The sequence below is a fragment of the Homarus americanus genome, unplaced genomic scaffold, assembly GCF_018991925.1.
Source record: "Homarus americanus isolate GMGI-L3 unplaced genomic scaffold, GMGI_Hamer_2.0 scaffold3044, whole genome shotgun sequence".
NCBI classification, from domain to species: Eukaryota; Metazoa; Arthropoda; class Malacostraca; order Decapoda; family Nephropidae; genus Homarus; species Homarus americanus.
The window spans coordinates 250,239-263,776 of NW_024728609.1; positions in this window are offsets into that span (position 1 = coordinate 250,239).

The following is a 13,538-nucleotide window of genomic DNA, read 5'->3' on the forward strand; positions in this document are numbered from 1 at the left end:
TAGGTCATGTTAGGTCAGGTTAGGTGATGCTAGGCTAAGTTAGGTTAGATTAGGACCCAGTAGAAACGAGGTCTATTGGGACTAGGGCCCAGCTGACCTGTAGCCACCCGTTGTTGTGCCGCTGGTCGGGAAGTTGTGGGAGAGACTCGTCCAACCATTTGTCATACGTGGAGCCATTCATCATTCTCACCCCGGGATGAGTTTATTGTTTGTTATACTGTCCCTCTGGCCACACACACACACACACACACACACTAAAACCTTTCCACGCACATACGCCCAATCTCTCTCTCTCTCTCTCTCTCTCTCTCTCTCTCTCTCTCTCTCGCTCTCTTTCTCTCTCTCTCTCTCTACTGTCACTCGGAGTTGAGTACGACGATCATCCAATGACGACGAACTGATGAAGAATTTCAATAGTGTTTTCTTCGTTGGAGAGAACTATAGTGCGTCTAGAGGCCAATACGGGATAGGCACGGTCGTCCTCAGAGACCATGGCCGCCACAACCACCATCTTCTGTCACCTGAAGTTCCTCGTCCACAAATTACTCCTCGACACCGCAACCGCATCTCAACTACACGACCTAACATTAAACTCTACAAGACTACAACACCATCCGCTCCCCAGCCTCAATAAAACTCCTCAATGATTCATAGATGACTTGAACGTTCACTCTTATGTTGCTCCTCCATGTAGTCCTGAAAGTTTGGTTTAAATAATCCTACCAAGTTACTATAAGTTATAAGTAATGTATGTTGTGGGTATATTTTTATGTCCACACACACACACACACACACACACACACACACACAGACAGACACACGCTCCATCACCACAGTTCCTCTAGGTTATGAAGTAGTGGCGCACTATATATTACCTGCATGAGCAAGAAACAACAATATGCACAAAAATAATTCAAGTCACACACACGCACGCACACACACACACACACACACACACACACACACACGAAATGTATGTATGTATGTTTTGTTCTTTCTGTCGCGATGGATTTTTTTTTTCAGATCTTCCTATTAACTTAATTATATTTCCCCTCTTCCTGTTATTTCTGTTTCTGTCTCTGTTCTTCTCCTGTTTATTTTATTCCTTTTTTTCCTTTTCCCGTTATTCTATTTTTATCTGTTGCTATCCTAAACTTTCTTGTTGCTGCTGATGTTGTTGTTGCTGTTACTCATTTTCATTATTTTCTTTTATTTGCCTGTTTGTTTTTGTTTTCTTCTTTTCTATTATTCCGTTTTTATCTTATTTTCCTGTTTACTGTTATTCTGTTTTTGTCTTATTTTCCTGTTTACTGTTATTCAATTTTGGTCTCATTTTCCTGTTTACTGTTTTTGTCTCATTTTCCTGTTTACTGTTATTCTGTTTTTGTCTCATTTTCCTGTTTACTGTTTTTGTCTTATTTCCTGTTTACTGTTATTCTGTTTTTGTCTTACTCTACTGTTATTCTGGTTTAGTTTTGTTTTTTGTTTTTAAGTTTACTTGTTAACGTTGCTGTTGCTCTGGAGCTTCTCCTTCTCTTGACATCTCGAAGGTCCATTTTGAGTGAACCAATGAACCACGACGACCCATCCTGAGTGAACCAATGAACCACGACGACCCATCCTGAGTGAAACAATGAACCACGACGACCCATTTTGAGTGAACCAATGAACCACGACGACCCATCCTGAGTGAAACAATGAACCACGACAACCCATCCTGAGTGAACCAACGAACCACGACGAGCCATCTTGAGTTGAACCGACGAACCACACCGAACCACCTTAAGAAAGACGTCATACATCAAATACACCATTGCTATGTTTCCCAGACTCTTCCGGGTCACAGCTCAAAGCAGTAACATTAAAACCGGTTTCCACATAAGTGATAACGTGTAGGATAGCCTGGAGGTCAGCACTAATGTTCAGATCAGTATCATATAATATTCTCGCCCGGGAGATCTGAGAACGTTAGTCAGTCAGTCAGTCAGTCAGTCAGTCAGTTAGTTAGTTAGTTAGTTAGTTAGTTAGTTAGTTAGTTAGTTAGTTAGTTAGTTAGTTAGTTAGTTAGTTAGTTAGTTAGTTTCATTTAAACAACGACACCCAAATATTAATTTCCTCAATAGTTCAAAAGATACAATTTTCTCCATAATCTGGTACTGTGAGAACGTATCTAATTGAACCCATGAGAACGTATCTAACTGGACCTATGAGAACGTATCTAACTGTACCTGTGAGAACGTATCTAACTGGACGCATGAGAACGTATCTAACTGGACCTATAAGAACGTATTTAACTGGACCTATAAGAACGTATTTAACTGGACCCATGAGAACGTATCTAACTGGACCTATAAGAACGTATTTAACTGGACCTATGAGAACGTATCTAACTGGTTCACTTGTGTTACGGGAGAAATACGGATTACCAAGGGCCGGCTCCTCTTTCCTTCCTAATTGGAGATATGAGACCATAATTTATTGGTTTAATAAGACTTACCATCTACTATAAGACATGGGGTCCGATATAAGACATTGGATCCATTATAAGACAAGGGGTCAATTATAGGACATTGGGGTTCATTATAGGACATTGGGGTTCATTATAATACATGGGGTCAATTATAGGACATTGGGGTACATTATAATACATACATGGGGTCCATTATAATACATGGGGTACATTATAATACATGGGGTACATTATAATACATGGGGTACATTATAATACATGGGGTACATTATAATACATGGGGTACATTATAATACATGGGGTACATTATAATACATGGTGTCCATTATAATACATGGGGTACATTATAATACATGGGGTACATTATAATACATGGGGTACATTATAATACATGGGGTACATTATAATACATGGGGTACATTATAATACATGGGGTCCATTATAATACATAGTCCATTATAATACATGGGGGCATTATAATACATGGGGTCCATTATAATACATGGAGCATTATAATGCTATGGGTACATTATAATACATGGGGCAATATTATAACAATATGGGGTCCATTAATGGTTAAGGGTACATTATAATACATGGGGTACATTATAATACATGGGGTACATTATAATACATGGGGTACATTATAATACATGGGGTCCATTATAATACATGGGGTACATTATAATGATGAGTCCCTCGCCACCCTTTTTCCAGGTCCTTAAAGGTGAAGCCTGCGGGGATGGCTACGCCTACCTGCCCTCTTCCAGGTGATTGATGATTGACGAGTAGGTGAGAGATAGAGTTGACGTCTGGTTGATGATTGACTGGAAAGAGATGAAGACGGAGAGAAAGTCGAGACCTAGTGGGTGAGAGAGAGAGAGAGAGAGAGAGAGAGAGAGAGAGAGAGAGAGAGAGAGGGGGGAGAGAGAGAGAGGAGAGAGAGAGAGAGAGAGAGAGAGAGAGAGAGAGAGAGAGAGAGAGAGAGAGAGAGAGAGAGAGAGAGAGAGAGAGAGATCCAGAATTATCTTCTTCCAATCTCAGAGATAAGAGACTCAAGGTAAGTAGCTGGTCTCAAAAAAAACAAAAAAACAGAAATTATATAAAAATAACGTGTTTACTGAAGGAAAACAAACAAAACAATGATAACAACGTGAATAGTTACCGTGATTATGATTTTTCTCTCTCTCTCTCTCTCTCCCCTCCCCCCCCTCCCCTCTCTCTGGTTGAAAAAAGAGAGAAAATAAAAACAGAAATACAGAGAATACAGATAGAAAGAGTGAGGAAAAGAGATGGAAAAAAAGAGAGAGAGAGAATAGATACACAAACAATGAAGAAAGAGAGAGAAAAGAGACAGAGAGACAGAAGAGAAGAGGCAGAAAGACGGAGAGACAGATGGAGTCAGAACCGTTAGCGTTGAGGACATTCACGTTATATCCTGAGAACCTTAGCGGCACCATTCTCTGCGTCAGTGTACATGTTGGTAATGGACACACTGCTGGTCTACCTATCGGGGTGTGAGTGTTCATTTAGAGGCGTGGGCGTTGGTTTAGAGGCGTGGGCGTTGGTTTAGAGGCGTGGGCGTTGGTTTAGAGGCGTGGGCGTTGGTTTAGAGGCGTGGGCGTTGGTTTAGAGGCGTGGGCGTTAATTTACAGGTGTGGGCGTTGGTTTAGAGGCGTGGGCGTTGGTTTAGAGCGTGGGCGTTGGTTTAGAGCGTGGGCGTTGTTTTAGAGAGGCGTGGGCGTTGGTTTAGAGGCGTGGGCGTTGTTTTAGAGGCGTGGGCGTTTGTTTAGAGGCGTGGGCGTTGGTTTAGAGGCGTGGTTTAGAGCGTGGGCGTTGTTTTAGAGCGTGGGCGTTGGTTTAGAGGCGTGGGCGTTGGTTTAGAGACGTGGGCGTTGGTTTAGAGGCGTGGGCGTTGGTTTAGAGGCGTGGGCGTTGTTTTAGAGGCGTGGGCGTTGGTTTAGAGGCGTGGGCGTTGGTTTAGAGACGTGGGCGTTTGTTTAGAGGCGTGGGCGTTGGTTTAGAGGCGTGGGCGTTGGTTTAGAGGCGTGGGCGTTCCTTTATAGGCATGGGCGTTCATCTATATGTATGGGCGTTCATTTACAGGAATGGGCGTTCATTTATAGGCATGGGCGTTCATTTACAGGCATGGGCGTTCATTTAGAGCCGTGGGCGTTTGCTTAGAGGTGTGGGCGTTTGTTTAGAGACGTGGGTGTTCATTTATAGGCATAGGCGTTCACTTAGAGGCGTGGGTGTTCATTTATAGGTGTGAGCGTTCATTTAGAGGCGCGGGCGTTCATTCATAAGCATAGGCGTTTATTTATAGGCGCGAGCGTTCATTTACAGGTGTGGGCGTTCTTTTAGAGACGTGGACGCTCATTTACGGGCGTGGGCGTTTGTTTATAGGCGTAGGCATTTGTTTATAGGCGTGGGCGTTCATTTATAGGTGTGGGCGTTCACTCCAGAGGACGTGGGCGTTCCTCGTGGGCATGTGCGTTCATTGGAGAAAGCGTGGGCGTTTAATCACAAGATAATACAAAATAGGCTTTCCTCAGACTACGTGGGCGTTCATAGTGAGGAGCTGGGAGGTGGGGGATGATGAGGTGGTGGGAGGTGGGGAGGTGGGGGAGTAGGAGGAGGAGGGGGGTGTAGAGTGAGCTGGGTGGTGCAGGAGGGGAGGGGTGGAGTAAACTGGGTGGGCACGTGGGGGTGGGGGAGGTGTGGAATGAGCTGGGTTGCGTGGGCGTGGGCGGGGTAGGAAGGCTCATTCATGTTAGCTCTATATTTACAGCCACTTCAGCAAAGTTCAGGAGTCGTGACCAATGCAGAATATTGTAAACATGCCTGTCTGTCTCTCTCTGTCTGTCTGTCTGTCTGTCTGTCTGGGCAGGTGTATGTATCTGTCTAGGTGGGTGTATGTGTGTCTGTCTGGGTGGCTGTATGTGTCTGTCTGGGTGGCTGTATGGTGTCTGTCTAGGTGGCTGTATGTGTCTGTCTGGGTGGCTGTATGTGTCTGTCTGGGTGGCTGTATGTGTCTGTCTGGGCTGTATGTGTGTCTGTCTGGGTGGCTGTATGTGTCTGTCTGGGTGGCTGTATGTGTCTGTCTGGGTGGGTGCTCTGTGTGTGTGTCTGTCTGGGTGGCTGTATGTGTCTGTCTGGGTGGCTGTATGTGTCTGTCTGGGTGGCTGTATGTGTCTGTCTGGGTGGCTGTATGTGTCTGTCTGGGCGGGTGTATGTGTGTCTGTCTGGGTGGCTGTATGTGTCTGTCTGGGTGGCTGTATGTGTCTGTCTGGGTGGCTGTATGTGTCTGTCTGGGTGGCTGTATGTGTCTGTCTGGGTGGCTGTATGTGTCTGTCTGGGTGGCTGTATGTCTGTCTGGTGGTGTATGTATCTGCTAGGTGGGTGTATGTGTCTGTCTGGGTGGCTGTATGTGTCTGTCTGGGTGGCTGTATGTGTGTCTGTCTGGGTGGCTGTATGTGTCTGTCTGGGTGGCTGTATGTGTCTGTCTGGGCAGGTGTATGTATCTGTCTAGGTGGGTGTATGTGTCTGTCTGGGTGGCTGTATGTGTCTGTCTGGGTGGCTGTATGTGTCTGTCTGGGTGGCTGTATGTGTCTGTCTGGGTGGCTGTATGTGTCTGTCTGGGTGGGTGTATGTGTCTGTCTGGGTGGCTGTGTGTGTCTGTCTGGGCGGGTGTATGTATCTGTCTAGGTGGGTGTATGTGTCTGTCTGGGTGGCTGTATGTGTCTGTCTGGGTGGCTGTATGTGTCTGTCTGGGTGGCTGTATGTGTCTGTCTGGGTGGCTGTATGTGTGTCTGTCTGGGTGGCTGTATTGTGTCTGTCTGGGTGGCTGTATGTGTCTGTCTGGGTGGGTGTATGTGTCTGTCTGGGTGGCTGTATGTGTCTGTCTGGGTGGCTGTATGTGTCTGTCTGGGTGGCTGTATGTGTCTGTCTGGGTGGGTGTATGTATCTGTCTAGGTGGGTGTATGTGTCTGTCTGGGTGGCTGTATGTGTCGTCTGTCTGTATATCTGCCAGTCTGTCTGTCTGTCTGTCTGGGTGGTTGTATGTCTGTCTGTCTGCTCGGATAACTGTCTATCTACCTAGTTGTTTGTCTGTCTGGCTAGCTGTCTGTACAGTTGTCTGAAAAAGAGAGAGAGAGAGAGAGAGGTGCACCTGTGTCCGTGTGTTGTTGAAACTTGGCCTACACCCTCATGATTAATTTATGAGGATTATGTCTACATGTGAGAGAGAGAAAGTGAGAGTAAATCTGTATTTGTGACTCTCTCTCTCTCTCTCTCTCTCTCTCTCTCTCTCTCTCTCTGTATTTATGTTGGTTAAAAGCTAATTAAGTTTTTGGTGACATTCGTATACCAACGAACACAAACAAATTATTATGTCACACACACACACCACACACACACACACACACACACACACACACACACACACACACACACACACACACACACACACACACACACATTCAACATATAGAAACTCCCAAGAAAAAATTCATTCCCACCTAACTTAATGTTTGTATAACATATATGCTGAGGGCGAAGGCCAATTACATGTAAAACTTGTGTCTTTGAAACATGTACTCTGAGCAACATCTGTCAGAAGAGTTGAATTGTCAGGAAAACTATCAAGAAAAACTCAGGAGAACTATCGGGAGAAACCGTCGGGAAAACTGTCAGGAGAACTGTCAGAAAATGGCAGGAGATATCAGCAAATTCTTTTAGAACTGTTAGGAGAGAAAGAATCAAAACTCTCAGGAATAAACAGTCAAGATTTATTCCAAGTTTAAGGTAATTCAGATCAGTAGTTACGTTCCTCATACACTCAGCTTATGGCGTTCCATATTCAGTGAGAAATATCGGAGGGTTAAATATGGTCCTCCCGATATTAAACTACTGTGAAAAACTACCAATGGTCCTCGATATTAAACTATTATTATGAAAAACTAACCAATGGTCCTCCCGATATTAAACTATTATTATGAAAAACTTCCAATGGTCCTCCCGATATTAAACTACTATGAAAAAACTACCAATGGTCCTCCCGATATTAAGCTATTATTATGAAAAAACAACCAATGGTCCTCCCGATATTAAACTATTATTATGAAAAAACCCAATGGTCCTCGATATTAAACTATTATGAAAAAAAAACTAACCAATGGTCCTCCCGATATTAAACTATTATGAAAAAAGAACTACCAATGGTCCTCCCGATATTAAACTATTATGAAAAAACAAAACCAATGGTCCTCCCGATATTAAACTATTATTATGAAAAACTAACCAATGGTCCTCCTGATATTAAACTATTATTATGAAAAAAACTAACCAATGGTCCTCCTGATATTAAACTATTATTATGAAAAAAACTAACCAATGGTCCTCTCCTCCTGATATTAAACTATTATTATGAAAAACTAACCAATGGTCCTCCCGATATTAAACTGTTATTGTGAAAAAAACTAACCTAACCCATGACAAAATATATATTAATAAAGATGAATGCCAAAAAAAGAAGAAGAGAAAGATTTTCATTTTTTGTGACTCGACAACCATCAAAGGAGTATTATTTCCTTCCTACATTTTGCAACACAGAGCAGTGAACTTTTCTTACTGGTTCATGTTAGACTTCCCGTCAAATTTCTGAAGTTGTTGTCATTGGTGGAACAAACACTTCCTTTTGACATAACCCGAGATGAAAATAGTCAAGTGTTTTAATATCGCGCGAATGAACCAGCAAGCACCTTCATTCTACGCCAGACGAACGCTCGCCTCTCCCCTTCTCTACCCTATTAAACCCACTGATGGAAGTTACGCCAGACGAATGTTCGCTCTCCTACCCTCACCCCATTAAACACAGTGATGGAAGCTACGCCAGACGAACGTTCGCTCGCCTACCCTCTACCCCATTAAACACAGTAATGGAAGTTACGCCAGACGAACGTTCGCTCACCTACCCTCTACCCCATTAAACACAGTGATGGAAGCTACGCCACACGAACGTTCGCTCGCCTACCCTCTACCCCATTAAACACAGTAATGGAAGTTACGCCAGACGAACGTTCGCTCACCTACCCCTACCCCATTAAACACAGCAATGGAAGTTACGCCAGACAAATGTTCGCCTCCTACCCCTACCCCATTAAACACAGTGATGGAAGTTACGCCAGACGAACGTTCGCTCACCTACCCTCTACCCCATTAAACACAGTTATGGAAGTTACGCCAGACGAACGTTCGCTCGCCTACCCTCTACCCCATTAAACACAGTAATGTGTTACGCCAGACGAACGTTCGCTCGCCTACCCTCACCCATTAAACACAGTAATGAAGTTACGCCAGACGAACGTTCGCTCGCCTACCCCCACCCATTAAACACAGTAATGGAAGTTACGCCAGACGAACGTTCGCTCGCCTACCCTCTACCCCATTAAACACAGTAATGTAAGTTACGCCAGACGAACGTCTCCCTACCCTCACCCATTAAACACAGTAATGAAGACGCCAGACGAACGTTCGCTCACCCAAAAGACGAACGTCGCGCCTACCCTCTACCCATTAAACACAGTAATGGAAGTTACGCCAGACGAACGTTCGCTCACCCCTCTACCATTAAACACAAAGACAACGTTCGCTCCCTACCCTCTACCCCATTAAACACAGTAATGGAAGTTACGCCAGACGAACGTTCGCTCGCCTACCCCTACCCCATTAAACACAGTAATGTAAGTTACGCCAGACAAACGTTCGCTCGCCTACCCTCTACCCCATTAAACACAGTAATGGAAGTTACGCCAGACGAACGTTCGCTCGCCTACCCACCCCAAACAAAACGTTCGCTCACCTACCCTCTACCCCTAAACACAATTAATTACGCCAGACGAACGTTCGCTCCTACCCTCTACCCCATTAAACACAGTAATGGAAGTTACGCCAGACAGACGTTCGCTCACCTCTCTACCCCATTAAACACAGCAATGGAAGTTACGCCAGACAAATGTTCGCTCTCCTTCTTTCCCACTTAAGACAAACTAAAGAAAGCTACGCAAGAAGAATGTTCGTCTGTTGCAAAATAAAATTGGTAGAGTGAACAGTGTCAGAGTAGAGTGAACAATGTGAGTAGAGTGAACAGTGTGAGAGTAGAGTGAACAATGTGAGGTAAGTGAACAGTGTGAAAGTAGAGTGAACATTGAGTAGAGTGAACAGTGTGAGAGTAGAGTGAACAGTGTGAGAGTAGAAGTGAACAGTGTGAGAGTAGGAACAGTGTGAGGTAGGAAGCAGTGTGAGAGTAGAGTGAACAATGTGAGAGTAGAGTGAACAGTGTGAGTAGAGTGAACAGTGTGGTAGAGGTGAACAGTGTGGTAGAGTGAACAGTGTGAGGTAGGTGGTGTGAGTGTGAGGTAGAGTGAACAGTGTGAGAGTGAACAGTGTGAAGTGAAGTGAACAATGAGGTAGGTGAACAGTGTGGAGAGTGAATGAACAAGTGTGAGAGTAGAGTGAACAGTGTGAGTAGATGAACAATGTGAGTAAGTGAACAATGTGTGAGAGTAGAGTGAACAATGTGAGGTAGATTGAACAATGTGAGTAGAGTGAACAATGTGAGTAGAGTGAACAGTGTGAGGTAAGTGAACAGTGTGAGAGTAGAGTGAACAATGTGAGGTAGAGTGAACAGTGTGAGGTAGAGTGAACAGTGTGAGGTAAGTGAACAATGTGGTAAGTGAACAGTGTGAGTAGAGTATGTGAGGTAAGTGAACAATGTGAGTAGAGTGAACAATGTGAGAGTAAAGTGAACAGTGAGAGTAGAGTGAACAGTGTGAGTAGAGTGAACAATGTGAGAGTAAAGTGAACAGTGTGAGTAAGTGAACAATGTGAAAGTAAAAGTGAACAGTGTGAGTAGAGTGAACAATGTGAGTGAACAGTGTGAGAGCCTGTATTCCCAGTGGACCATAAGGGAAAGTCCTATCGCACCGCCCCACACACACACTGAAAACAAGATAACAGTATGGTAGAGTCTCAGTGTAACGATACAGTATATACGCCCCTCGTCCCTCACCTTTCGTTTTCTTCGCCCAAATGAGCCAATTAAACCCGTTCTAACAGCTCCAAGTATATGTCATAAAAGTTCATAGAATTAATAAAAAATTCCTTGAGATAGAGAATAAAGGCAAATAGTTAGGTAAGTCTCGGAACAATTATGACGCCATTCTGTACACATTTTATCTTTTATTATGGAGTCAACTGAACGTGAGAACTTTTGAGAATGAACTTAGTAATTCTAAATTCCATGTGTGACCTTTTGCCCCCATACTTGGAGATAAGAAGATCAAATATTTAATTAAAGTCACAGCATAATATCGACGCCATTTTTGTCATATATTTTGGAGGTCGGCTATATGAGATAGTTATGGGAGTGTGTATAATTAACTAGTTATTGTAGGTATAATTGACTAGTTATTATAGGTATAATTAACTAGTTATTGTAGGTATAATTAACTAGTTATTGTAGGTATAATTAACATGTTATCTTCGGTATTATTAACTAGTTATTGTAAGCATAATTAACTAATTATTTAGGTATAATTAAGTAGTTATTTTAGGTATAATTCATTAGTTATTGTACGTATAATTATAACTAGTTATTTTTAGGTATAATTAACTAGTTATCGTAGGTATAATTAACTAGTTATTTTAGGTATATTAACTAGTTATCATAAGTATAATTAACTAGTTATCGTAGGTATAATTAACTAGTTATTTTTAGGTATATAATTAACTAGTTATCATAAGTATAATTAACTAGTTATCGTAGGTATAATTAACTAGTTATTTTAGGTATAATTAACTAGTTATCATAAGTATATTTAACTAGTTAGCGTAGGTATAATTAACTAGTTATTGTACGTATAATTAACTAGTTATCGTAGGTATAATTAACTAGTTTCAGAACGTAAACTTGACTAAGTTATATTTCCCTCTTAACTAGTGATGCGAGGTCTCACCTAACTGGCTCACTTTAGCAGATGGCAGAGAAAATGGCGTCAGATCTTTATTATAATTAGATGTGTTTTTATTTTGTTTGTTTTTCCTCAGTTTGGAGGTAAATAGAAGCCTCTCTCTCTCTCTCTCTCTCTCCTCTCTCCCCCCCCCCCCCCCCCCCCCTCTCTCTCTCTCTCTCTCTCTCTCTCTCTCTCTCTGACCAACTCAATCTTAAGGTGGCTGGAATTCGAGTGTAATGACGTCAAGTTTAAAGCTCGTGACGTCACAGTCTTCTCCAGTAGGATCTCCCGTCGAGACAGGAGGACGGAAGGAGTGGGGCGGTGTCGGAGAGGAGGTGGGGGGAGGAGGAGGGGCAGTGGCGGAGAATGTGGAGGTGGAGGGTAGGTGGAGGAAGCGTAGGTGAAGGCGTGGAGAGAGGGGCAGAGGTAGATGGGGGTTGGGGACGAGAGGGATGAGGTGGGGGAGGTGGGAAGAGCAGGAGGGGCGGAGGAGTGTATTAGAGGGTAAAGTCTTGGAGATAGGACAACAGCTGGGGTGGGGTGAAACGTAGTCAAGAAGAAGAAGAAGAAGAAGAAGAAAGAAGAAACGAAGAAGAAGAAGAAGAAGAAGAAAGAAGAAGAAGAAGAAAGAAGAAGAAAAGCAGAAGAAGAAAGAAGAAGAAGAAAGAAGAAGAAGAAGAAGAAGAAGAATTTGATAGTCTGTGTGAATTTGTCACTATATCTAGGAATACTATAATATACGATCAGTCAGTCATTCAGCATAGTACTAGTTCAGTCAGACAGTCACTTAGTCTTTCAGAATGGTTCTCAATCAGTCAGCTGGGTACTTTGTCAGTCAATCAGTCAGGAGGGTACTTTGTCAGTCAATCAGTCAGGAGGGTACTTGGTCAGTCAATCAGTCAGGAGGTACTTTGTCAGTCAATCAGTCAGGAGGATACTTGGTCAGTCAATCAGTCAGGAGGGTACTTTGTCAGTCAATCAGTCAGGAGGTACTTGGTGAGTCAATCAGTCAGGAGGGTACTTTGTCAGTCAATCAGTCAGGAGGGTACTTGGTCAGTCAATCAGTCAGCTGGTACTTTGTCAGTCAATCAGTCAGGAGGGTACTTGGTCAGTCAATCAGGCAGGAGGGTACTTGGTCAGTCAATCAGGCAATCTCAGTCATGTGATTTGTCTTCATAGAGTAATTTGGTCAGGATTGACATTCATAGAGCTGTTGGACGCAGTTAAGATTCTAACCTATTGCAACCTGTCAGGCGGACTATAGCACCCCCTCTCACCCCTTTACCTCCCTCTCATCCTCCACATATTTCTCACCTTCTCCACCCCCTACCAACCTCTCTCCCCCCTTTCCCCTCTTTCCTCCGCTCCACTTCCTCTTCCTTCTCTCCTCCTTCCCCCTCTCTCCCTCCCTTGCTCCTCCTTTCCCTCTCTTCCACCTTCCCTCTCTCATCCTCCATCTCTTCTATCTTACCCTCTCCTCCCTCCCCCTCTCTCTTCCTCCCTCTTTTCCCCACCCTCTCCTCTTTCATCTATCCCTCTTCTCCATTCTTCCACCACTTTCTCCTCTTCTTCTTTCCTAACACCTCTCCTAATTCTCTCTCTCTACCTCACCCCACCCTTTACTCTCTTCTCTCCCTCACCCCACCCTTTACTCTCTTCTCTCCCTCACCCCCACCCTTTACTCTCTTCTCTCCTTACCCCACCCTTACTCTCTTCTCTCCCTCACCCCACACCTTACTCTCTTCTCTCCCTCACCCCACGCTTTCTCTCTTCTCTCCTCACCCCACCCTTTACTCTCTTCTCTCCTCAACCCCACCTTTTACTCTCTTCTCTCCCTCACCCCCCACCCTTTACTCTCTTCTCTCCCTCACCCCACACCTTACTCTCTCTTCTCTCCCTAACCCCACCCTTTACTCTCTTCTCTCCCTCACCCCACACCTTACTCTCTTCTCTCCCTCACCCCACCCTTTACTCTCTTCTCTCCCCTCACCCCCTTCCCCTCTTCTCTCCCTCACCCCACACCTTACTCTCTCTCTCTCCCTCACCCCACCTTC